Source organism: Bos grunniens, chromosome 7 (assembly GCF_055505025.1).
Source record: "Bos grunniens cultivar Pamir isolate PY7600 chromosome 7, Bosgru_T2T1.0, whole genome shotgun sequence".
Taxonomy (NCBI): domain Eukaryota; kingdom Metazoa; phylum Chordata; class Mammalia; order Artiodactyla; family Bovidae; genus Bos; species Bos grunniens.
This window is the reverse complement of record NC_141171.1, coordinates 29,247,253-29,274,285: the sequence shown is the minus strand read 5'-3', so window position 1 is coordinate 29,274,285 and position 27,033 is coordinate 29,247,253. Positions and strand designations below refer to the sequence as shown.

Here is a 27,033-nt window from a genome sequence, read left to right as displayed (position 1 = left end):
AAAGAAAAAAGCCAAAACACAGAGAAAGGTAGTGTTGAGACCTGGAAAGAGGTAGAGTTCTGTGACATCATTTGAACCTCTGCTTCTAGCCATGTCTAAAGCCACTACACCACCAGACTTTTCAATTACATGAGCCAATAAATCCACCACACCCCTCTCCCTGCTTTCTTAGTTACTTTAATTTGGGTTTCTGTCATTTGCAGCTATAAAGTCCTGATGACTACACAATTGTGTGTATGCTCAGTTGCTCAGTCATATCCAACTCTTTCTAATCCCATGGACTGTAGCCCACCAGGCTCCTCTGTCCATGGCATTTTCCTGGCAAGAATACTGGAGTGGGTTACCATTTCCTCCTCCAGGGGGTCTTCCCAACCTAGGGATCCAGCCCATGTCTCCTGTGTATCATGCATGTTTGCATTAGGTCAAACCAAAGCATCCCACTTACATAACAGGACAACCAGCAAAGACCTAGAGGGATCCATCATTTTGGCACTATCACAGTTTGCCAAAATCTACAGTCAGCAGAGCTACTGGAACATTTCAGTTACCACGTGAGTAAAATCGTTTGGGCATTTATGAGTCTCTTTCTCCTACCTGTACACCCTTGTTATCACCCAGAGTCTCAGCGTCCTGGGTCCCAAGACCTAACCCATATGGTCTCAGTAATTGTATTTCAGTAAAGTGATTACTTAGCAGCCTTCCTTGATGGCTCAGACGGTAAAGCGTCTGCCTGCAATGCGGGAGACCCGGGTTCAATCCCTGGGTCAGGAAGATCCCCTGGAGAAGGAAATGGTAACCCACTCCAGTACTCTTGCCTGGAAAATCCCATGGACAGAGGAGCCTTGTAGGCCACAGTCCATGGGGTCACCAAGAGTCGGACACGACTGAGCGACTTCACTTTCACTTTTCAAAGTGATTACTTACAGAGAAGGATGCAGGATTAACAAGGGATGGGGAGCCCAGAGACTACTAACAATGGAGAAGGCTTCAGCAGCCCTGTGTTACCACTGCTCAGACAGAGCTGGAGTCCTCTTGGGGCTGTGGCCATGGATGGATGCATGAGAGAGACCCAGTCCCAAGGCAGAGAGGAAATAAGGAAGAATCCACCCAACATTCCCCTTTCTGCCCTCTGATCTCCAACCAGTGCCTCTTACTGACCCAACCAAATTGAACGGCAGCCAGTCACAGAGCCCAAAAACGCAACCTAAAGCAGCCCTCACTGGGCAGAGAGCCGAGCAAACTAAGAATCTGGCTTAGGACAAAACAGAATAACCCGGAACCTACTCACCTCCTCTATTTTGATAGTATTATATAACGCCCTTAAAGAATCATTAGGAACAGGGCTGAAAACACTTCTTTGACCTTATGTACTTGTGTACTACAATATTCACTTCCCAGAATTTTTCTTTTATTCATAGGAATCAGTACCATCTCTTCTGAAATGATTTTAAAATGTAGACTACATCATTCTCTCTGATCATTTCCACATAAACCTTTTTGCCCTATATTTTCTCGCTTGTTCCCCAGATAGCCTGATATACCGAAGATACAGAAAGAAATAGAAAAGGACCGCTGAAGCTCTGGAGGCAGGGTCGGGAATGACAAAGAACTTTAAATGTTTGATGTTCCTCACACTCTTTGAAGAACAAATGCACCCAAGTGTATGGCCTTTAACGAGATGAATGTGCACGCTAGGATGTTTTGCTTTGTTTTTATGCCTTCTCAGTATAAATCTTAAGGCAGACATTTCTCCTTAATACATCCAGTATCCGGGAAATTGTTTTTTGGCCATAAAAATGCATTAACAGCTCCAAAGGAGCAATTACACCATGTATTGTAAATGCACATTAAGACTAACACACCACACTTATCTAAACCTCAGTGAATGCAGGGCTGTGGTACCTCTAGTACAAAGGTGACTCCGATTAGTTCAAGAAATAAGATCCCAGGGGGAAAGGGCTTCCCTCTGTTGTGTCAATTACAGTGATACAGGTATAAAGCAGGAAACTGATCCCATTTTGTTGCTTCTTAAAGAAATCCTAGGATCGAGAATGAGGCTGTATGCACAAAGGCATGTTTATGTCGGTACATTACCATGGTGAATTTCTGCAAGCCCTCAGACGTGGGTGAGCCCCTCGCATTCGGAAATCATTGTGTCTCATGCAGACAGCAAGTCAATTACTGAGGCTAGATGCCTGGTTTTAGAGAAGACTTTATTTATTACCCTTGTTATGGCTGGGATATGGAGGACCCTAACTGTAATGTGTGAAATCAAATTCTTCTACTGTTGCATTACAAATCTCATTGGATGCAGTGAATTTGCTTTATTCAGGTCCATTCTAGATTAACAGGAAGGGAAGTATGGATTTTTTTTTCATACACATAAACAATGAGGACTTGTTAGAGACTTGTTTCTGATGTTTATGGATTTCTCTTTAGTGCATACAGCCTATGGAAAATTGTTTTTAAGCAATAAACAATAATTATATTTGGGGACACAGAGGTACCAGGGCTGTATTGCATTCAGCCTGCTGATAAATTTCTCTGGCTAATTTTTTTTTCTTATGCAGACATAAAACTACAAAGACAAACAATAAATTTTCCTTCATCCGCTGAAACCTTTTTTCTTCCATTTTATTTTCCACTACATTTCTCGACTGATATTACCTTTTTAAATTGCTAAATATAAATATTCCACAATGAATGCCTGTAATTAGGTTGTCTGCTCTCCTTCAAGGACTTGTTAGAAAGAGAAAGGGCTTTAATCTAAAGCAAACTAACAGAGTTAGAAGTTAATTAGAAATTAGCCATATATCCTGGGTAAATTATTTATGCTAAGCCATGTGTTACTGTAAAAATAATATACATTTACACTGACTATTGTAAACATAAAATAATTAACAATAAAAGGGAAGATATTATCCCTTAATAGAATCCTTTTGCCAAGACCAATTTAATTTTCTCTCTCGTAATACTGAATGATAACCCAGGGTCTCTGCTTTGTCTATAAAGCATTAAGGTTCTTTCACAATCTTTCTTCCGTTCTTTTTTCTTTCTTTTCACCACCCCCCCTTTCTTCCTCCTCTGCATGCAGACTTGTTTTCTGACTTACCTGTCCTTTTACTATGTCTTTTCCTTCTCTCCATTTCTCTCCCTTTTTGCCTTTTTCTCTTCTCTTTTTTCCCACTTTTTTTCTTGGAATCAAAACTGGGTAAACACCTAAAATCTCACTACACACATTTCTCTTCCTTCCCACCCTGCTCTCCGCTCCCTTTCTCTCCTTTTTTGTTTTACACTCTTTAGTATGTAGCCTTTTTACAAAAAGCCCTAAGATGCAGACAGAAAATGCAGTGTATTTTAATTCTGTCTCACTTTCCTTCCTGTTCTAGCAAGGACGTAAAGGTCAAAAAAAAACCAACCCTGGAATATCCTCTCAACCCATTTAGGGACCTTTGAATTCAACTCAAATGCTGACATATATGTTTGCTTTCTTCAGTGAACACATATGTATTGTTGGATTTCACATCATCCCTTTTGGGGATAGGGCATCTGTATTCATCTACCTCCGCATGCATAATCACTATTAAATATAATCTAATGAAGTGTCTTTGTGTCTAAAATGCAGTTACCTGAAGACTCTCCTTACAAAACATTCATTGATTTTTTTTTTCCCATTCACGTCTGTAACAACAAATACCGTGCAGCGTTTACATGGTTGGTGTAGGTGCTGTCAATGTACTCTCCACATCCATTTAAATGCAAATCTTCATGCAAATAATCACTTGGAGGAAAGGGGGAAAAAAAAGAGAGAGAATGTGTTTAGCTGAAGACAAAGCTAGAAGGATAATAGAAAGCATGAATAGGGTGTCAGTGGAGGGCTACACAATGAAAGCCTCCTCTGCACTTAAATGAAACCACATTAATGACAGCTCCAAGGATTTCTCAATAGATTCTTATAGTATTGTTGTATGTAAACATGATTCTCAGCAGGTGAAACAAAATGAATGAAATTGGAAGAAATTTACACATCTCTAGGGGAAGCCAAAGGTGGAACTGGTTGTACAGACCAGGCCCTCCTTGATCAATACCCAAAATATCAACTGTGAACAAATATTTACACTTCCTTCAGAAATCCAAAATTTGGAACCAAACAATTCATTGTCCAAATGACTGTTAAGTAATGCTGTGGGGCTGATGTTTCAACAGAAAAGTAGGAAATGAGCTGAGACTGAATAAGTATCATTATACTTGAGAACAGCAACTTTGAGGCTGAATTTGGCTCTGGGGAGGGCTGGATTGTGATCTTAGGGAAATTTCCAATTTGCACTATTTGCAAAGAAAACGTTACATCAACAAAGGTTAAGTGCTGGCATTAAGAAAAGTAGAATGGCCTGAGAGTTTCCCAGTTATTTCTAAGTACTTTTCCAAGTTTCCCTGGGATGCAGTCAAAGGAATTGAGGAGAAACCAAGAAGCTACAAAATAACAAGGCCAAAGGGCTGATAATGGGGTAAGGAGGGAAAAACTTATCTCTTCATGTCATATAATTCCAAAGGAATAAACCTATTTGTGATATATGTTGTTATTTTTGGAAAAAAATAAAAACTTCAGTTTTCTTGTAGGTTTCATGATTTGCAAGTGCTCTGTTTGAGGGCACCAATAGAGCAATGAAACTTGGAAGACTTAATTTGGGCATATTTTGGAAGGAGTTCAGTAGACTTCAGGCAGTATTATGTGCTTTTTAACTTGGAGTGATTTCACTTTCTTGGAGAGTACAACTGGCTGGAATCATCACTGCTGATTTCCTTGGCTTCACATAGTCCAACAATCTCCCCAACCCCCACCACCACACCGCCAAAAGGAAAAAAAGGAGCAACAGAAAAAAATTTTTAAAAACTTTGCAAAAATTAACTCCATGAGTTTCATTTTTTCCACAACAAAATGTTTTTATCATTTACATGAATATTCTTTTTGACAGCAATTCTCTTGTTCTTATTATTTTGTGGAGTTAGTTATTTTTGTTCTTTGAGGCATTTGGAATCCTGAGCCTATTCCCTACTTCTTCACTCACTCAACCTGAACCGTCTATTTTTATTTGCATACTTTGTGCCCATCAACTTCAAATTCTTAGACTAGAGTTTAATGATTCTATAAAAGACTTAGCTCTATGTAAGAATATCAGGTGGTTAATAGTGAAGGGGTAAAATGTAATTCTTTTTCTAAATATACACAAATAGTTAAGGTTAGAGGAAGGAGAGCAATAGAGACAACCTCGACTTTGAGCAGAACCCTAATTTTTCAAGCATTAAGTTGTTCATGGTAATAAATAATATACTTTTCAATATATGCAGAGAAAGATTTTAATTATTACCTTATATTTAAGCTATTAAATAGATTTAATAATTATTTTAACTATTGTTAAAATATTGTTTAAACTATTAAATATATATTTGCTTATATATACTTTTTTTTTTTACTTACATAGTAAGTTTTTCATAACCAATAGGCCAGGATGAAGGTACACTAGGCAGGATAAACTGGATAATGCCATACCAAAAAAGTCTAAAATTCTCAGTGATACAACCCAACAAAGGTTTATTCTCATTCACAAAATATCCACTGTGGGTTCAGGAGACTGTCCAGGGACGCTGATCTCCATGCAGAGACTCAGTCATCCAGTCTCATGAATGATTCACTTTATTATAGCTACACTATCTGAGGCCATAGCCTGTCTGTTACCTCAGTGGGTAAAAAGAGCTATTACTGCAATGATATTGCTTGGGCTTGGGAATGGCACACTCCATGTCTACTTGTAGCCCATTGGCCAGAGGTAGTCACATGGCAACAAGAACAAGATGCGACCCTCCTACACACTCAGAGGGTGTAGAGAACCAGATATGAGTAAGCAGCGGAAGTCTCCAACATGGAAGACTATAGTGGTATTAGATATAATGGTTCTCCTTAGAAAATCCATAGCTTATGATTAGTACCTTGTCTGTGACATTCAAAATTCATTTTATATTATATTCGTAGGCTTGCCTATTTCACTTTCAGTGGCTTTTGAGATCTTTGAAGTTAGGACACACATCCTGCTCATGCCTTTGCATACAAGGGGTATGCTTTTTCAATACTGAATAAAATATATTAAGCTATTCTTTCTAAAATAATTATTTCTGAAATTTCCATGCAATTTCTTGGTCCATATACCAGGTTGCAACCCTTAGAAAATTGTCCATTGCCTGGAAGCAGAAGTAGGCACAGAATTCAGTGACCCAGCTGGACTGCATCAGTAAACAGCACTGAGTGTATTTTCCAGTTAAGATATTTCACAGTTCCCTTTTGCCAGAAAAATAAATAAATGACAGTTTTAGGAAAGAGATACCATGTAGTACAATGAAAATAACACTGGATCTGAGTCTAGAAAATTGGGTTTGTCCTGACTCTGCCCTTAACTTGCATATTCATATCAACTCACTCAGCCTGATTTCTTCACATATGGAGTGATGAATAAGTCCTTTCTAGATCACACATGCTGTACTTGAAGAACTGTGCAATTTTAAAGGAGTTTTTAGATCAATTTTTCAGAAATTTTCCAGACAGTATTTGTGAAATAAAGTAATTTTTTGCATCTTTCTTACCACTCCCTCCAATTCCCTTTTCATTTTAGTACACAATCCATTGTGACCGTTGGTTATTCAGCATTCCTTCTGCCCCCATTCATGGTTAGATGAAATTTATTATCCCAAATTCAGTCCAAAACTTGCTGTTCCTGTTTTCCTTTGTTGCAAAATGAGCTAAGTTCTAAAGAAATAAATTTGACAAAGAGCTTGTGATTCTCCATTATATGGAGCCTTAATAATAGCAATTCACTGCATCCTTCAGTGAAAGCTAAAGGCACCAGATCTCCGCTCCCATTAAACGGTGACAGCTAGCCTATAGGATAGGCAACCCAGAGTCAGCCAATAAGATGCTCCTGTTCAGGGCTTTGAATCTTTGTCTTATAACACTGAAGTACAAGAATTGCTTAGATTCATGTACATCAGCAGAAATGATAGGAGCATCCTCATTAACTGGGAATGGGGTAGACATTTGTCATTTCAATAGCAGAGGTCCTATCCTCCAGTACGGGTGGTGGTAACATTCTGGTCAGTCTTCTTCTGCTAAAACAGCAGGGTTTCCTGAGTCTAGACTCTCTTGGCTTTTGTCTATTTTCCCAAGTCTGATTCTTCAAAACCCTCCAAGAACTTTGCAAGAAATTCTTCTTTTTGCTTATGATCACTGGAGACCATTTCTGTTTCTCATGACTAAAAGATTCTTAACTGATTCAGAGTGACCAAGAACAAGGCAAGGTTGTTTCCTCCCCTATTTCCTTCCAACATCCTACTAGAGGGCCTTGCTAATGCAATTAGGGAAGAAAAGGAAATATTAGTAAAAGGTACACATACAGATTTGAAAGGAAGAAATAAAACTGACCTTGTTTACAGATGATATGTCTATGTAGAAAATCCAAAAAAATCAACAAAATAATAGAAAATCTTATGGAATTAATGAGCAATTATGGTATTAAAACAAGGTTACAGGATATAAGATTAATCTATGGAAGTCAATTGCTTTCTAGCAATGAACAAATAAAATTTAAAATTCAAAACACAATATCATTAATATTAGCAACCCCTCAAACTAAATACTTATGTATAAATCTGACAAAATATCTACAAGATAAATATGAGGCAAATTATAAAACTCTGATGGAAAAAATAAAAATAATAAAAGACATGGAAAGAAATTCCACGTTTATGGATAGGAAGAATCAACATTGTCAAGATATCTGTTCTTCCTGTATTGATCTATAGATTCAATGCAATCGTGATCAAAACCCTAGCAAGGTATTTTGTGGATATTAACAAACTGATTTTAAAATTTATAAGGAGGAGCAAAAGACCCAGAATAGCCCACACAATAATGAAGGGGAACAAAGTTGAAGGAATAATACTACCCAACTTCAAGACTCACTTATAAGGCTAACTGATCCAGAGTCTGTGGCTGATAATGAGTTAGTTTGCTACTTAAATTGTTATTTAACAGAGATTGCCTCATTTGACCACTAATATATTAAAGCAATGTGGTGTTTATATAGTGTCAACAAATATATTATCTCGTTTGATCCTCCAATTAACCTTAGAAGGACACAAGATATAAAATATAAATATTTCCAACTGAAGGATGTTGAATTAAGGTTCTATGAAAGCAACTGATTTGACCAAGGTCAGCACAAAAAATAACAGATAAAGATTCATGACCAGAACTAATCATTCCAAATCCAAGCCTTTTTTTTTTTTTTTTTTACTGTTCCACCCTACCCTCCTTTAAGGGCTTTGCATTATCTGCAACAGCTCAACATGGCAGAGGCTTTGTTATCAGGAGGTAGAAAGAAACACCCTGAAATCTCCCCCAAAGCATAGTCCCTGGCTTGTAGGGACAGAAGTAACCACAGCCTTATTCAATTCTAGTTCTGCCACACTGCCATGACTCTGTGTCACTGGCTCTATGGCAAGGTATAAATGGACCCTCTGAAGAAAAGTTCATGATAACAGAGCCTGTATGATATAACCACAGAAGCCAAATGTATATATTGATTTTGCCTGTTTAAAGAGGTGTGAAACTCCCTCTTCTGTATTTCAGCTCACAACTTCTTTACATTGTACCTCTTCTTTTTCCCACTGTTTTGACTTCTCTTAAGGCAATAGCACCCCACTCCAGTACTCTTGCCTGGAAAATCCCAAGGACGGAGGAGCCTGGTAGGCTGCAGTCCATGGGGTCGCTAAGAGTCGGGCACGACTGAGCAACTTCACTTTCACTTTTCGCTTTCATGCATTGGAGAAGGAAATGGCAACCCACTCCAGTGTTCTTGCCTGGAGAATCCCAGGGACGGCGGAGGCTGGTGTGCTGCCGTCTATGGGGTCACACAGAGTCGGACACGACTGACACGACTTAGCAGCAGCAGCATCTCTATATGGAGTGTGAATTCTAGGAGAATAAATTTTTTTAACCATTGTTTTGAATTGAAGTGTAGTTAACTTACGATGTTGTGTTAGTTTCAGGTATACAGAAAAATAATTTCATACTTTTCATATTCTTCCCATTATAGATTAGTACAAGATACTGAATATAGCTCCTTGTGTTATACTATAGGTCTTTGTTGTTTATTTTATATGTAAGCATGTGAACATGTTAATCCCCAGCTCCTAATTTATCTCCCTACATCTTCAGTAAGCACAAGTGTTGGGGTTTTTTGGGTATGTTGCAAATCTATTTCTGTTTTGTAAATAAGTTCATTTGTATAATTTTAATTCCATATGTAAGTGATACCATATAATATTATTTTCTCTGTCTGACTTATCACTTATGGTAAAATATGGTAACCTCTAGGTCCATCTGTTGCTGCAAATGGTGTTATTTCACTCTTTTTTATGGCTAAGCAATATTTGTGTGTGTGTGTGTGTATCACAACTTCTTTATCCATTCATCTGTTGATGGACGTTAGGTGGTTTCCATGTCTTGACTTGTAAATAATGCTGCCATAAGCATTGGGAATCTTTTCAAATTAATTTTCTCTGGCTATATGAACAGGAGTGGCTCTATTTTCAGTTTTTTAAGGAGACTCCATACTGTTTCTCCATAGTGACTGCATCAATTTACATTCCCACCAACAGTGCAGGAGGGTTCCTTTTTCTAGGAGTATAAATTTTTCAAAATGCAATCAGAGTCTTATCTATTCTCTAAATTCCCACCTGTCTAAATCTGCTCTTTACACTTCCTCTAGTCTAAACACATGTTTGGAAACTTGGCTTCTTAAAAGAATGAACAGACCTGAATACTCTGATGTCCTGGCAAAGAAAAAGTAGATAAAAATAGTTGTATGAACTATGCAACTCTGAGGAACCAGTTCAAAAGCCAGGGCCCCAACTGCAAGCAGTCTGTGAGTGACTGAGAGGGTTGATTGAACTAGTAAAGGAGTAGAAGGATGGCTTAAGTGACTGGTTATAAGGTGAGATGAGGAGGGCAGAAGAGGCAACATGCCACCAGGATTACAGATATATTTGTTTCTCTTGCTACATAATTGAGCCAGTACAATCTGAAAGCGTAGATGCAATCACCAGGGTGCTTCACTCATTAGAAGATATGATCTTACAGAATACCATCCCTGGGGATGAAAGAGGGCATGACAGTGTGAGCTTTACCTAAGAAGTATGTGAAAGAAGGGACTAGTAGTGTGCAACTCTAGTTCTTGTTACAGTTCCCTGTGGGCAGGGAACAGCTCCCGTGAAAATTCACCAGTTCAGTTCGGTCGCTCAGTTGTGTCCGACTCTTTGCGACCCCATGAATGGCAGCACGCCAGGCCTCCCTGTCCATCACCAACTCCCGGAGTTCACTCAGACTCACGTCCATTGAGTCAGTGATGCCTTCCAGCCATCTCATCCTCTGTCGTCCCCTTCTCCTCCTGCCCCCAATCCCTCCCAGCATCAGAGTCTTTTCCAATGAGTCAACTCTTCGCATGAGGTGGCCAAAGTACTGGAGTTTCAGCTTTAGCATCATTACTTCCAAAGAAATCCCAGGGCTAATCTCCTTCAGAATGAACTGGTTGGATCTCCTTGCAGTCCAAGGGACTCTCAAGAGTCTTCTCCAACACCACAGTTCAAAAGCATCAATTCTTTGGCGCTCAGCCTTCTTCACAGTCCAAATCTCACATCCATACATGACCACAGGAAAAACCATAGCCTTGACTAGGCGGACCTTTGTTGGCAAAGTAATGTCTCTGCTTTTCAATATGCTGTCTAGGTTGGTCATAACTTTCCTTCCAAGAAGTAAGCGTCTTTTAATTTCATGGCTGCAGTCACCATCTGTAGTGATTTTTGAGCCCAAAAAAATAAAGTCTGACACTGTTTCCACTGTTTCTCCGTCTATTTCCCATGAAGTGGTGGGACCGGATGCCATGATCTTCGTTTTCTGAATGTTGAGCTTTAAGCCAACTTTTTCACACTCCACTTTCACTTTCATCAAGAGGCTGTTGAGTTCCTCTTCACTTTTTGCCATAAGGGTGGTGTCATCTGCATATCTGAGGTTATTGATATTTCTCCTGGCAATCTTGATTCCAGTTTGTGTTTCTTCCAGTCCAGCGTTTCTCATGATATACTCTGCAGTATGAACAGTATGAAAATTCACCAAGGAAACCTAAATGCCTGCCATCTGCTGGGTTTGCAAGCAGCCCCACTTTGCTTTTTATCATGACTAGAGACAAGCTACGGGCTTCCAAGGTGGCACTAGTGGTAAAAACCTGTCTGCCAATGCAGGAGGCATAAGAGACGTGGGTTCAATCCCTAGATCGGGGAGATCCCCTGGAGGAGGGCATGGCAACCCACTCCAGTATTCTTGCCTGGAGAATTCCAAGGCCAGAGGAGCCTAGCGGGCTATAGTCCATAAGATCACATAGAGTAAGACACGACTGAAGCACACACACACAGTGACAAGTAACATAAAATGGATATGGGCTTAATGGCTCAAGGACACAGAAACATTAACATTCTTTTCTTACAATGATGTCATAAGAATTAGACCACAGAAAATAAAGATAATGACAGCTAGAAAGAAAAAACGTGTGCAGGCCACATCCCTGGGGCCAGTAGTAAGAATGGAAGAGAAACAGGGAGGAAGTGTGATCTTTCAAAAGCCTGCAGAGGTTCTGCTATCAAGACTTCCCAAAAAGATTTACTCTATCAGTCAATGTTTTGTGTTGCAGACTACAGAATCCATTACAGATACGATGAAGAGAGACGGAATTATTACAGGATAGAAGAGAGCCCACAAAATCATTGTCTGATTTGAAAGAATAGGTTTTAAATTCAACTTGCAAGGAATAACTTCAGAACTACTCTTGAGAACTGGTAATATTAAAGAATGTACAGTGGGGGCCTCTGCTGCAATTAGGAAATGCTGAATCGAGTGGCTGCTTCTGCAACTGCCAGCCCCAGAATCACACTGCTCTGTCCTCCTTGGTTAGATCTCATGCACACAGCCCCCACTTCTTGCACTTTTTCTCCTTATACATTTCATCGGAGTGTGTGTACTTGCAGAAGGGAGGTCAGAGGCCCACCTAACTGAAAAGGAATCTGTTGGATGCAGTTTCTCTAGCTTTTCAGGCGAGCGTGTCTGGGAGGACATGCTAGAAAGAATGGGTCTCAGTGAGACAATGAGCAGGATCTGCCTCATTAACCTCTGTTTTCATGTTCACTGGTCTTTAAACCAAAGACAGGGCTACATGCGTATTTGCTTGTCATAAAGTAATACGCCTGTTCTTAGGAAATTATAATACAGATTTCATCTTAAACACATAAATCAAGCTCCCACTAGAACTCCTTTCCTCTCCAGGCAAAGATCATCAGGAAAAACTGGCAAGAAAAAAATGTCTCTGGAAGAAAACAGGAAGCCTTGCCCAGAAACTGCCCTTCTGAATTTTCTAGTGATGTGGACTGGCACAAAGATCAGAAAAATCCTCAAGTTCATAAAACAGAAAATCTGTTACATTTTCAAGGCACAACCAAAGGCTTTATCCCAGAGGCAGAACCTTTAACTAGGTGTTCTAAGAGTTCAGTAACAAAACCACCTGGTTGGCAAGATTTCTTCTAAGTTCCTTTAAATCTATGTGGAATATCCAGGATTGCCAATGGGAGAAAAGCTTGATGTCAGAGGAGCAACACAACTAAGAAGGCAAGAAGCTGAGTTTGTGTGTTTAATTTCTAATCTAGGCCAGGTATTTGGCTTCTACTCTGTCTGAGGTCATTTTCACGGTTTACAACCATCAGACCCCTGTATACACAGACATCTAACTGGTTACTGTACATTTATTCCCCCATCTCACTTGCTCCAGTTTTCCTATGATTAACAAGATATAAGTAATAAGTTAATGGCTTTCCCACATAAAGCTTAAAGAGCTATTTGTTTGCTTGCTTATTCTATCATCAAAGACCTTCAGCAAAGACAGTATTAATTCTCATGAAAATTCATAACAACATTGGATGTTTTTATCTCGAAGAGAAGTGGAACGTGTAACTCTGAGCACTGCCCTGCCCTTTCAGATATAGCTGACCCTCTGCTAATCATGGTTGTCAGTTATTAAGTCAGAGTTATCATCAAGTAATATGTTTGTTAATTGGAAATTAGAATCCTAAACGAAAGCTGCCTTCATCTTGAAAATCATGAGAATCCGGATATAAATCAAGCTTCCGCTGGAAGCTGCTGTGGGTAACCATGAAATTCAAAATGACATTGTCATCCTAGAAAAATCTTCAGCCTACTTTTTGTTAAGAATGATCAGGAGAGAGCTTATTTTCTGTTTGAAAGGGTGAGTTCTCCTGTTAACAGAAAGATTCCAGGAATACAACTGTAATTTAGAAGTAGAAATAACCTATTGCACATTATAACCATCTCTTCCTGGAGTCTAATTCATCTAAAAATTTGAGGAACTTGGACAAAAGATTTGGGATAGGTGGATCCACCAAGGGCTGTCAAGGTCCACTTGTCTTATTTCTCTTCATTTAACTCCAGTGTGACTACTCAATTCAGAAGAAGCACACGGCGGGTGCTTTCCTGGTGGTCCAGTGGTTAAGAATCCACCTGCCAACACAGGGGATATGGGTTTGATGCCTGGTCTGGGAAGATCCCACAGGCCATGGAACCACTAAGCCCATCCACCACAACACTGAACCAGTGCTCCAGAGCCCGTGCTCCCCAATAAGAGAAGCAACTGCAATGAGAAGCCCATACCACAAGGAAGAGTAGCCCCTGCTCGCCACTACTAGAGAAAGCCCATGCACAGCAGCGAAGATCCACTGCAGCCAAAAAATAAAAACGATATTAATAAATAAATCTTAGGAAAGTAAAGGCACCGGACTTTGCCATGGGCTGGGACTGAAGCACACCAGGTCTTGAAAGCTATATGTTCACCATTACTGTACCCTCTGAGAGAGGACAAACCCTTTCACTGTCACAGGAATGCTGAGATGATCCCTCTTTGACTGCCAGGGATGACTCCTTCCACAAATGCGAAACAGCAGCTGACACCGTCTGCGAGGCCAGCACTGTCCTCTCTGAAGCTGAGGAAGCCTTTAGCTGGAGCCAGCGTGGCCGCCCACTCAGAACCTCTCCCGGGTGCTTTGACTGTGCATCAGTTTTGCTTTCCTTGTCTAGCTCTTCAGGTTCTTCAGCTTTCTCCGTTGTGGACCATCTGCTCAGACTCTACAACCCCCTGTGTTGCTTTCCCTTTGACATCTACTTCCTCCTGATGCCAATCTGCTGGATTCTTCCCGGAGACCTAAGCCCTGCTGTCAATTTATACTTTAACCTTCTCAGCTGGCCCCTGGCCCTCCACTTCTATTTTGACCATAAGCTCTTTCCCCTGCTTCCAGTTCAACCTTAAGTATTCTACCTCCATGCCAACATTCCAGTCCATGCCAGGCCAGCATGTCCTGGCCTTGGTCTCTCAATGTGAACTAAAATCCCCATCTTTGTTCAATATTTCTCTAAGTGGCTTTTCATCTAGCTTAACCTATACATTTTTCACTGACTTAAGGATACGATTATATCTTAAAAAGAGTTTATACTATTCTGCACTGAGCACCCAGGGGTGGAATATAAGTAAAATGAAATAGAGCTATAGCTAGATGCTCACCACTGCCACACATGCTGTTATTTTTTTGATAGATAAGATGCATCTCTAAGAACACTTGTGCTTTAAAGGTTTAGCGACTCAAGGAAATGATAAGACTTCAAATTACCTTTCTTTATTTATACTAGTACCAAAATAGAAAAATCCGTGCTGAGGTCCAGGCATGAGACTACATATTCCTATACATCACCCGCCCTCACCTACAGGCAAGGGGAACCAGGGAGTGTAAGGTACCTGGGCAGCCTTTATGCAGAGATACAAAAGTGATTTTAGTGGAAGCCAGCAGTCTCCTTCACAACTTGTTAACTATTTGGTATCAAATGTATCAGTAATGCTGACTTCTATGGATGTCTTTCACAGGAATACAGATTATTAATATAAATCTTCTTTTTGTGCAATTGATAGGATTTAAAATGTTTTGATACTGGCCCATTTTCTTCTCTCACTGCATTGGCTAATGCAACCTAGAGATGCAACATGGCCTCATATTTTCCATTGAAAAATGGCTGTTGAAACCAGTGTAATTTTAGGGTGGCCCACAGGCAGGAAGACTTTTTTTTAAAGGCTTCCATTTCATTTTTACACATAAAAAGACAACTTGCAAAATGACAACCCAAACTTACTGCAAACAGTGTTGACTACATTCAACATCTAAAGCTCAACTGAGTCTCAGCAAGCTAGACTTCCAAGTTCATCTCCTGCATATAGGCTTTAGTCTGTTCTATCTCTAACTCTAAAAATAAAGTCTTCCGGGAGGAAATCTGGAGAAACAGGAAGGCTTTTTTGTCTTTCTATCTCAGACCAGCCCCAGTGTTTTATGGCAACCCATGTGCTAACTCAGCCGTCAGATACTGGAACAAGCTAAGGATTAAGAAATCAGGTTGGAAGCAATCTGTAGCACCAGGCAGTATTTACTGCCAGGCAGCTTATATCAAATGTGCCAGTTAAAAAAAAAAAAAAAAAAGAGCCAGCACATCTATTACAGAAAACAAATGCTGGAAGAGAGATGAAGAGGAGGGTGGTGGGGGTGGAGGTGAGGGGGGACTGAGATATTGCCAATATTTTAAATAGCTCCATGTGATACATACTGCTCTTGTACCAATAGAAAGAGAGTAATATTGATGTTTAGGTAAAAGCAGCGGCATTCAGAAATAAGTCAGAAATGGAGGCATTACTGGAGCAAAAATGGTCTCATAATTTTTTTGGTAAAGACCCAAAGAACCTGTTACAAAAGTTCAGGGAAATGCCTGAAACTGAGCAGGAGCCTATGGGACCTTCTTAGGCACCAAGGCTTTTTTGTGTCCCCCATTTCTTGTTTGTAGATCTTCCCTAAGTTCCAAAGGGTAGATTCAAATAGTTACTAATTAAGGACACTGGGGGATGCAAAGACAAAGGAAAATCAGTTAAGAAACAATAAAGCAAGAGTCCTAATTTCTCCTCAAGGGACATATATAACAATCTGTTGCATATCTTTGGGTTCCTCTATCGAACACGACTGAAGCGACTTAGCAGATAGGAACTAAGGCCCTCACCCAGAGGATGGTGACCTCATGCTGAGCACCAGCACCCAGACCCCAGACTAGTTGGAACCAGAAGGTTGATGACTGATATTTCCAAATCACCACCCTATTACTTCTCCACTAACTCATCAGACAAAAGTTATGTACCCAACAGCCCTCACCACCAAATGTGGTCTTTAAAAATGCTTCCTTTAAGATCATCAGGAATTCAGGTCTTTTGAACATGAGCCACCCATTCTCCCTACTTGGCATCTGCAGTAACATCATATTTTCCTTCCCCACAAACCGGTGTCATTAAATTGGCTTTGCTCCACAGCAGGCCAGCAAATATTAACACGATCAATTTATAAATGCCCTGAAAAACCATCCTGAGTCAATTTGGGGAACATGTAGCATTCTTGCTCCCAGAAAGTTTCAGAAGCAATGTTACAAATTCAAGAATATTTTATTTTAAAATGTAGCCTAGAATATTAGCAATTCATCTGTGACCAATGCAACTATAACACTTGACCTGCTCATCTCAAAACCCCCAGAAATTTCCCATGACCCTAGGACAGTGCAGGATTGGAACCTATGTGATGGCTGGTACTGAATCTGCTGCTGGCCCAATGGGGTAAGAACTCAAAGAGAGATTTTAATTCAGGGAAGCAAATTAGCATGAATTCTTTTACACATTCGTGTTTAGAAAGAAGATTCATACCTACTAAGATAGAAACCAAAGAGTAGAATATTATTTGTATCTTATGAACTCTGTAGGGGCGGGGCAGAATTTGTCACCTTAAAATATGTCTCTTCAGTATATTATTTTAAGCTGCTTTTTTTTTGTTTTCTGAGAAAAAGCAGACATGGGGAGGGCTCTGAAATTCAAGTAGGAATTGCCCTTTTGTACTATGGTTTTTCCAGTGGTCATGTATGGATGTCAGAGTTGGACTGTGCAGAAAGCTGAGTGCCGAAGAATTGATGCTTTTGAACTGTGGTGTTGGAGAAGACTCTTGAGAGTCCCTTGGACTGCAAGGAGATCCAACCAGTCCATTCTGAAGGAGATCAGTCCTGGGTGTTCTTTGGAAGGACTGATACTAAAGCTGAAACTTCAATACTTTGGTCACCTCATGCGAAGAGTCGACTCATTGGAAAAGACTCTGATGCTGGGAGGGACTGGGGGCAGAAGGAAAAGGGGATGACAGAGGATGAGATGGCTGGATGGCATCACCGACTCGATGGACATGAGGTTGAGTGAACTCCAGGAGTTGGTGATGGACAGGGAGGCCTGGCGTGCTGCAGTTCATGGGGTCGCAGAGTCGGACACTAGTGAGCGACTGAACTGAACTGAAGAAACATTTACACTAGTAAGGGAAATCTCCATTTGTAAGGGTGTCTCCCCTTCTGTACTTGAAGGAAGAGGAGGATCAAATCTCTAGAAACTCTTATCAGTGAAGGCAATGACGTAAATCTGCCTCACAATCGCCCTTCTTTACTGCAGGTTTCCTGGTGACCTCCCATAACTGACTCTCCCCACCCTCAACATACTCTTTTGTCTTTAGCTGGGAATGATATTTATGGTGTAGACTCTTGCTGTTTGGTGAGTTCCTCAGTTTTCCTGGGTCTCTCCCATGTAATTAAACTTTGATATTTCTCCTGTTAATGTTTCATGTCAATTTAATTCTTAGACTAACCAGAATAACATAGAAGGATAGAGGAAAATTTCTTCCTCCCTAACAACTCCCTTTGCCTTGCATTTCTATAACACTTTTAGATTTTCAAAGTAACCAAATAAACTTAGTCATGCAGCTGTAAGCAAGCAAAAGAATTCACCTGAAGACATCAAATTAGACAACAAAAGAACTATGGCTGGCCCGAGAAAGCTTATTACATCCTGAGGTGAGCAAAGGCAATTTTTAAAATATACACTCAAACACATATCTTGTAAGATGTGATAGATGATGGCCATCTTTGTGCTTTTGCATCAGTGGTTTTCAAATTGTTCTCTGAGGAGTCCTAGATGTTACATTGGTTGTCTTGGAGAGGGTGCTGGGGCTTGGATGGGGACCCAGAGTTTCACTCTCCTTTTTCATTGAGGGCCCAAGCCCTGCTCTTCTCAAATTGGATTCTGACTAGGGCATGTGGTTCATGTCATTTTATTTGGAGAAATTCCACTGCTCTAAAAGTATTATAAACCACTTTTATAGACTATTATTTTTGTAGTGGCCCGAAGAATGATATACCAAGTCACAGTATAAGCAGATAAGTCAGGATGTCACAGAGAGAGAGAGTCAGGCATGACTTTCTTGACATATGCAAAACCATGTCGACCTAAGCCACTTTGGGATCTAAGCCTGGCCACAATGCCTGCCCTTGAACAGGTCTCAGTAGTTAATGATCTCAAGGGAACAAGGAAATGCAGGAACAGAGGAAAGGCAGTCCAATGAGGCACTCTGCAGTGATAAAGCAGAGCCCTTGTTCCTTCCTCCTCAAGAAATTATACATAGTAATATATCTTTGAGTTCTGCAGCTGAATACAACGATGATGTTGACCCTTTTGATTTCAGTCAGCTAAAGCTTGGACTCTGTTGACCTGTGCCCCCAATTCTATGTGAATTCTCCTCTGCTCAAGCCCCTTCATGAACATGTATGTACCCTTAGCTTAAAATCTCCCCACTTTTGCTGTTTGGGGGGCACTGCTTTGGGAAAGATCCCCAGTGTTCTCTTTATTTGCTGCAAGTAATAACAAGGCCTTCCATCCCTGATCTTTGGCTTGGTTGTGTCTATTGGCTTGACACCCATCAATAGATGAACTCAGTTTTCAAGTAACAACTAGATAAGAACCTCTGAGTCTGCCAAGTAGGTGTGAGACAGGAGGGAAGGGGGCAGGGCACAACATTTAAAAGAAAGACATAGCCTTTAAGGATATGATATAAACTGGCTGGAACCAACCAGGCCCAAGATTGCAGACAATTCAACTTCCAGGGGACACTGAGTTTCTTTATAATTAGCTAGTTAGTTCTAATTAGGAACCAGAGATAAAATTGCCAACATCCTCTGGATCATGGAAAAAGGAAGAGAGTTCCAGAAAAACATCTATTTCAGCTTTATTGACTATGCCAAAGCCTTTGACTGTGTGGATCAAAACAAACTGTGGAAAATTCTGAAGATGGGAATACCAGACCACCTGACCTGCCTCTTGAGAAACCTGTATGCAAGTCAGGAAGCAACAGTTAGAACTGGACATGGAACAACAGACTGGTTCCAAATAGGAAAAGGAGTACGTCAAGGCTGTATATTGTCACCCTGCTTATTTAACTTCTATGCAGAGTACATCATGAGAAACGCTGGGCTGGAAGAAGCACAAGCTGGAATCAAGATTGCCGGGAGAAATATGAATAACCTCAGATGTGCAGATGACACCACTTTTATGGCAGAAAGTAAAGAAGAACTAAAAAGCCTCTTGATGAAAATGAAAGTGGAGAGTGAAAAAGTTGGCTTAAAGCTCAACATTCAGAAAATGAAGATCATCGCATCCAGTCCCATCACTTCATGACAAATAGATGGGGAAACAATAGAAACCATGGCTGACTTTATCTTTCTGGGCTCCAAAATCACTGCAGATGGTGATTGCAGCCATGAAATTAAAAAACACTCCTTGGAAGGAAAGTTATGACCAACCTAGACAGCATATTCAAAAGCAGAGACATTACTTTGCCAACTAAGGTCCATGTAGTCAAGGCTATGGTTTTTCCTGTGGCCATGTATGGATGTGAGAGTTGGACTGTGAAGAAAGCTGAGCACCGAAGAATTGATGCTTTTGCACTGTGGTGTTGGAGAAGACTCTTGAGAGTCCCTTGGACTGCAAGGAGATCCAACCAGTCCATTCTGAAGGAGATCAGCCCTGGGTGTTCTTTGGAAGGACTGATGCTAAAGCTGAAACTCCAATACTTTGGCCACCTCGTGCCAAGAGTTGACTCATTGGAAAAGACTCTAATGCTGGGAGGGATTGGGGGCGGGAGGAGAAGGGGACGACAGAGGATGAGATGGCTGGATGGCATCACCGACTCGATGGACGTGAGTCTGAGTGAACTCCGGGAGTTGGTGATGGACAGGGAGGCCTGGCGTGCTGCAATTCATGGGGTTGCAAAGAATCAGACACGACTGAGTGACTGAACTGAACTGAATTAGTTTCTTTATAATTGGACCCACCCACAAGTGCCATGATAGCTCCAAGATCAAGCATAAAAGGCTAAAAAGTTGGGGGTGGCCCAATTCCTAGAAATCTCTGCCCCTTCATCAAAATAGTTGGAATAATCCTCCCATTTGTTAGCTTATGGAATTAGCCAGCCCATGAAAACTAACCATCCATACTTAGGGCCTCCTGCTTTCTGAGATGGCCCACACTCTGTCTACAGAGTGTGTATCTCCTCAAACAAACCTGCTTTCCCACTTGGTTCTCCAGGCAGAGCCTTCTTGCCTGAACACTTGTATCCTTCACAAGAATCCTTGGGTAATAAATTTACTTCTTGCCTATCACTCTGCCTCTCATTAAATTCCTTCTATGCTGAGATATAAAGAACATGAGCCTCAGTATAAGTCCTGATGGCAGCTGAGTGATTTTAATAAAACAACAAGTTTTATTAAAGCTCAAGTCCCCTTCTGCTGGTTCAGCTCCCGATCTGAGTTTCATCTGAAGGGCTAGTGGGTTGGAGTCCTAATCTGAGGTGTGTTCACACCAAAAGGCGTTAACATCTTCAGCTAAACTTAGTTCATTTTTGCTTGCCTTTATATTCAGATTTCCATTCTAATTTCATACCCAAATGTCAAATGGTAATAAGGATTTCATCTAAAATGAAATATTGTTTGAAAACCCACAAGATGCTTAGACAGCAGGAGTGTGGGACATATACCAATTTAGTGGGAATCGAATGTGTTACATACATTTATCTCTCACGTGAACATTAGCTTGGAAAAGAGGAGAATCCCTTCTACCTGTCAAACAGAGATTAAAGGGGAAAGATTTAAATGCTGGTTTTCATCGTTCTTATTTAATAAGCAAGAACGAGAAATTGGAAACATCTAAGGTACTTTCTGTATTACACAGAGGTTAAATACTCTCTGTTTTAGCCACACTGTACTCTTCTCTCAATATGTCAAGAAACAAATTTGCTAAAAGAAAATCACCTTCATGAAATCTAGTACTTGTTTATTTTTGCCAATAACGTTAGGCTCTTCTGAAAGCTTTCATCCAAGCTTAAGAGGAGAAAAGAGGTTGTACAAGATTGGTTTATAGAAGCCTGAGCTTCCTGATTATCTCAGAATTTAAAAAAAAAAAAAAAAAAAGTACAAAGTGACAAGAATAAGCTGTTTAAATTCTAGCACCAGGCATGCCTGGACAGTGTGCTAAAAAGTGGGAGCCCTTTCCTGGGCACATCATCTCAGGTACCACGAGGAGGCACCATCCCCAGCATGCAAAATTTCTCAGAACCCTCTCAGATTGCATGGCTCCTTCCCCATCTATCCTGTGTCCTGAGAGGTGGCTCCATCAACCCTACATTTGGAAAGAAGATAGATGAGGAGGTCCTCAGAGAAAGAGAACCAGGTGTGACTTTTTTGACACAAAAGAAACCACTTTGGCCTAAGGCATTTTTGGCCCAATCCTGGCCGCAATGCTTGCCCTTGAACAGGTCTCAGGCATCAGCGATCTTAAGGGAAGTGAAGGAAGGCAGAAACAAAGGAAAAGCAGTCAAGAAACAAAAGTTCTGCAATAAAAGAGTCCTAGTTCTTCCTCAAGGGATGTACGTAGTCTGATACACATCTTTGAGTTCTACAGGAACTCAGTCCTCTCCCAGGTGGCAGGTGAAATGATGACATTGACTCTCCTGATTTCAATCCACTAACGTTTGGACTCTGTTGACCTTGGCTCCAATTCTATGCTGAAGTCTCCTCTGTTCAAGCCTCTTCATGAACATGTATGTACCCTCGGCTTAAAAACTTCCCCACTTTTACTATTTGGGGAGACACTGCTTTGGGAAAGATCCCCAGTGTCCTTCTTACTTGCTGCAAGTAATAAAGCCTTCCTTCTCCCCATCTTTGGCTTGATGTATCTTTTGGCTCAACACAAGAGATTAACCTAGTTTTCAGATAACAATTTCACAAGCTACAAAATCAGCATGCCTCATACTCGTGTTCTTTTGTAACACTGCCATCCAATTAGTGATCAGGCTCTGTTTCATTCTCCTGCCCAAATATCTTTCCAGTTATCAATATTACACCCTACCCTACCTCACCCCTGGGGCTGCCATGCTCATTGAGGCTTTTGTTGTGTGTTAAATGGAACACTGGGATAGCTCCTGATTAGTCTTCCTCCTCCTCATCTCCCCTCCTTTGAATTCACAGGTCACATTTACCCCACCGTGATCTTTCTAAATCACAAATCTGATCAGGCCTCTGCTTATCATCTTTACCTGCCTTCCCGTTGCCTTTAGAATACAGTGCAAAGTTCTAAACACTGCATCCAAAGTAGTCCCTCCTTTGCCTACCTTTCTAATCTTTTGTCCTATGACTGCCACATTTAAGTTCCCTCTGGCCAGCCTGCCTCTCAGTTCTGTGATTCCTCCCTACCTTTCATTCCCATGGGCATGCTCACCCTTCCCTCTCAACAGAAAAGACCCTCTCTGCTTTGCTCACCTGGCAGAATTTTAATCATTCTCCAAGAGTCACTTCAACTGTTACTTTTCCTGAGGAATCCCTTCACATCCTTGTATGTGTCTCATTTTGAACACTCATGTCGAGACACCTGAATCACTCATTGAGATGTCTGTCTCCCCAACCTCATGATGCCCTTGAAGACAAAGAATATGATGCTATAAATACACCCTGCATAGTACAGTGTCTGGCATAAAATGATGGCACTCAAAATGCTGACATACTGGATGGCTTAAATGTCTACAGAAATTTTCACTGCACCAGGAGCCAAGGGCCCAGGCTCCTATTCTCACTGTTGCAACATTCAATTCAAGCTCACTGTGGCCCAGAGTCTTTAAGAAAAAAACTATGAGAATAATTGGTCAGATGTGCTCTAATCTTCTTTGCAGCTTCAAAATTAAATTCTACAATGCTATAAACATTTCTTTCTTCAAGAATGACTCTTAAAGTTGTAAACACCAGTCTAATATCACCTGTGGCCTCTATTTCCCTTAGAATGTCAAGTTACTTAGGCCATTCCATGCTAATGAATATAGAATCCTTCCAAAAAAAAGAGTAATGTATGAATGAATGGAATATTTGTTATATATTTCACTTTGGTTAATAAATTTAAATCTTGGCACTGCTCCCCTATTTCTAAAGCCTTTTTTCCCCATTAAAGTAGATTAATTTAATGGGGGAGAAGATGTCATTAATTACACACATTCGTACACACAGGAACAGAGCAGAAATCACACAGCAGTATTGGAAACAGTCCAAAGAATTATTTTGACAAAAGGAGAGAATTCATTTCAAAAGACTCCAAAGTCAATGACACCTTTTTAATTTTGCAGTTCCCATTTTACTGATTAAAAAAAAAAAAAAAACTTGCCATTGACATCAAGTTTTTAATTTTTAATCCTGCATAATAGGTGACATGGTGAAGCTAAAAGGGATCCTAGATATTAGCCACTTTGAGAGTTGAATGGCAGAGGGAGAGCAGAGAAATTAACATTAATTAGCCAGGTTTGAAGGATGTATCTTGAAGCAGAATAGAATAAGATGCATGTGAGCATCAAACTTTTTTTGATGTTCATTCACACATTTCCAACCAGTTGTTTTTACTACAAATAAGGAGAGCTTGACAGTAATGAAGTTGTAGAGGCACTTGATATACTTTTGATCCCAGGCAGACCAATTAGCAATTGTAGAGTCATTTTGTAACTTTCTGTCAAGGGAAATACTGCCAAACATAGCAGAGGGGGAAGAAACAGATAACATTTATTTGCCACTGCTGTGACAGCCTTCCTTTTCTCTGAAAACGATGCTGGCCTTCCTCACATCATGGTCCAGAATCCCTGATGGTCCTCTCTTCAGTACAAATCCTGAGTGCTGCCATCAGCAGATAGAAGGCATCTACTCTGGAAGCCAGCAGCCCATGGAAAGCTATTACTGATGTGTTCATCAGCACCCTTTCTAGTTGCAAAAGAAATAAATGCCACCTCACGCTGGCTTAAAGCAAAAGGGGCATTAGTGGCTCAAAACCATCAGGGACCTCCTGTTCTTCTCTCAAGTCTGCTTCCCCTTGCATCCCCCAAGAGGACCTTCCGTGTCACGGCACAGATGCCCACCTAAAGCTCCAAGTTTACATACTCTCAGGCAAACCACCCACCTACCAGGTCTCAGGCAAAACTGTTTCTGTTCTTAGATCTAAGGATATTTGAGATCTCGACAATCACAAACTTATTACTGGAGCCAGTGAGGTCCGACGCTCTGACTGCCAGGCTGGGGTCACGTGGGGGCTCCTGAAACCAGAAGGTGCTAAGAATGAAGAGGGCAGCTCCCCAACAAAAAACCAGGGTGTGTGGCCAGAGGAAGGAGAGGAAAGATGAGACAGCAAAAGTAACCAATGTTACCCATAAAATGAAGCCACGCTCTTTGGCTCCAAGATATGTATCTGTTTCCTACACAAAGATAAGAAAAAAGAACAAAAAACTAAAAGCAAATGTAGGTAATATACTGTTTTTCTCAACAAATCCAATCTCCTGGGCTCAATGTTCAACAGCTCTTGCCATTTCACCATAGAGCCTCTCCTCCAAGGAAGACAGGAAAAGGCTTAACCTTCACCTCTCATGTCCACCTGTGTGACCCACAGGCACTTCAACCTGAACTGGTCCAAAGCCAACCTCACTGTACTTCCTCTTGAACCTCTACCTCCTCCCAGAGGCTATAAGAGGTGCCACCACCCTCACCCTTCTTCTGTGACCTCAAAGTCAGTAACCCCAACTTCTGCTGCTCTCTTTCCATCTTCCACCTTCATCCTGCCCGCCGCGCAGGGATCACCGAGCCCTGCTGATTCTGCGTCCTGCAGGAACCCTTGTCAAAGGTGCTCCCTCTGCTGTAACTCCAGTCCCACCATCAGGGACATCATTGTGTCCCGTGCGGGGTCCCGTGGTGATTCTAAGTGGCTTTTCTGGCCCTGGGCTTGCTTCCCTCTTGAGCAGGTGCTGGGAGGATTGCCCCTCAAATTCTACCTCCTCACTCCCCACATGAGGAGCCTGCCTGTGGATCACCCCTCCTTCAGCCTTCCCTGTGGTTGGCTGGTGAAATCTTACACCAAAGCCCTGAGAACTCGTTTCCTGGGCCTGCGGTAACAAATTACACCACTGACTTGTCGGCTTGAAACGACAGAAATCCTCACAGTTCTGAGAGCCAGAATCCGAAATCAAGATGTGGGCAGGGTCGGCTCCTGGTGGAGGCTCTGAGGGCGGGCCCTTCCCTGCCTCTTGCCTGGCTTCCAGAGGCTCCAGCAAACCTTGACCCTCCTGCTGTGTAGCCCTGTCACCACGGCAGGCTCTGCCTTCTCTCCTATTTTTCCCTCCAGGTCTGTGTGTCTCCCGTCTCCCTTTCCCTTTACTTGTAAGGGCAGCAGTCACTGGATTTAGGGCCCAATTAATCCAAGACTATGCCCTCTCCAGAGCCTTAATTTAATGACATCTGCAAAGACCCTCTTTCCAAGTAATATCACATTCATAGGTATCAGGGGTTAGGATTTAGGCTCAGATGGTAAAGAATCTCCCAGCAATTCAGGAGTCCCAGGTTTAGATCCCTGGGTCAGGAAGACCCCCTGCAGAAGAGAATGGCAGCCCACTCCAGTATTCTTGCCTGGAGAATTCTATGGACAGAGCAGCCTGGCAGGCTATAGTCAATGGGGTCACAGAGTTGGACATGACTGAGCGACTAACACTTTCACTTTGGGGACACAATTCAATCCACTACATCCAACACAGGCAATGATGCTTCCCTACAAGGTAACGTGTCGGATTTTAGAAGTCACGATTCCATGCTTTTCATGACTTGGGCCCTATCACCCTTGGGTCAGGCTCCCACACGCCTGTCTTCCCATGCCCCCCTGCCCCCCACTTCTCGCATTGGTGTCCTCTGCTGTCTCCCTAGTCACTGTGCCCATGCCCTCTATGTGCTCCGGGTTCCGGTCATGCCCACACTTCTTCCTTGCCCACGTGTCTCAGCCAATGCTGATGTCTCTCCTGAGATGTGCTTTTCTTCCTTGCCCATGTGTCTCAGCCAATGCTGATGTCTCTCCTGAGATGTGCTTTTCCCCTGCTGCTGTATCACACAACTATGAACAGGATAAAACTAGGTCAGAGGTCCAAGGCAGAGGTCCCACTGGGAGTTACAAAGAGAATTTCACACCATGGCTTTATTTGGCTATTGCGATTTTTAAGAAAAAATTTTAACCAACTGCCAAGTTTTAAAAATCAGATGGTTGATATAAAACTCCGTATTGCCAGCATCTCCTTGGCGTTCCAGCCTGAGACTGGAGACACGTGTTAGCAAGGCCCACACAGGCTTTCCTAGTCACTCCCAGCCTGTAACACTCACCCCCATTACCATCCCGAGTTCTTACCCTGTCTAAAAGTTTAGAGCCTAAACCGAGTTGCATTTTTCCAGGGAAACATCTGCCAACTCCGGAGTTAGTTAGGCTCCTGTTAGTCTGCTCAGGCCCAGCCTCCTGCCCTGAGGAGGGGGCTCACCTCAAACACCTACCCACAGACTTCGTCCGCTCGGGTTATAACAAAATATCGAAGACTGGGCGGCTCAAA

At 41.5% G+C, this 27,033-nt stretch overlaps 1 protein-coding gene across 5 annotated transcripts in view; it reads right to left on the bottom strand.

Annotated features, from left to right (window-relative positions):
• LOC147368975 (uncharacterized) overlaps positions 1-27,033 on the bottom strand; it is a 724,353-nt gene that overhangs the window by 615,785 nt on the left and 81,535 nt on the right. The window contains exon 2 of one of the 5 annotated variants that reach the window (XR_015167036.1): positions 3,630-3,781. The exons of the other annotated variants lie outside the window; for them this stretch is intronic. The gene's annotated coding sequence lies outside the window, so the exon portion shown is untranslated. The remainder of the gene's footprint in view (positions 1-3,629; positions 3,782-27,033) is intronic. 5 annotated transcript variants of the gene reach the window in all.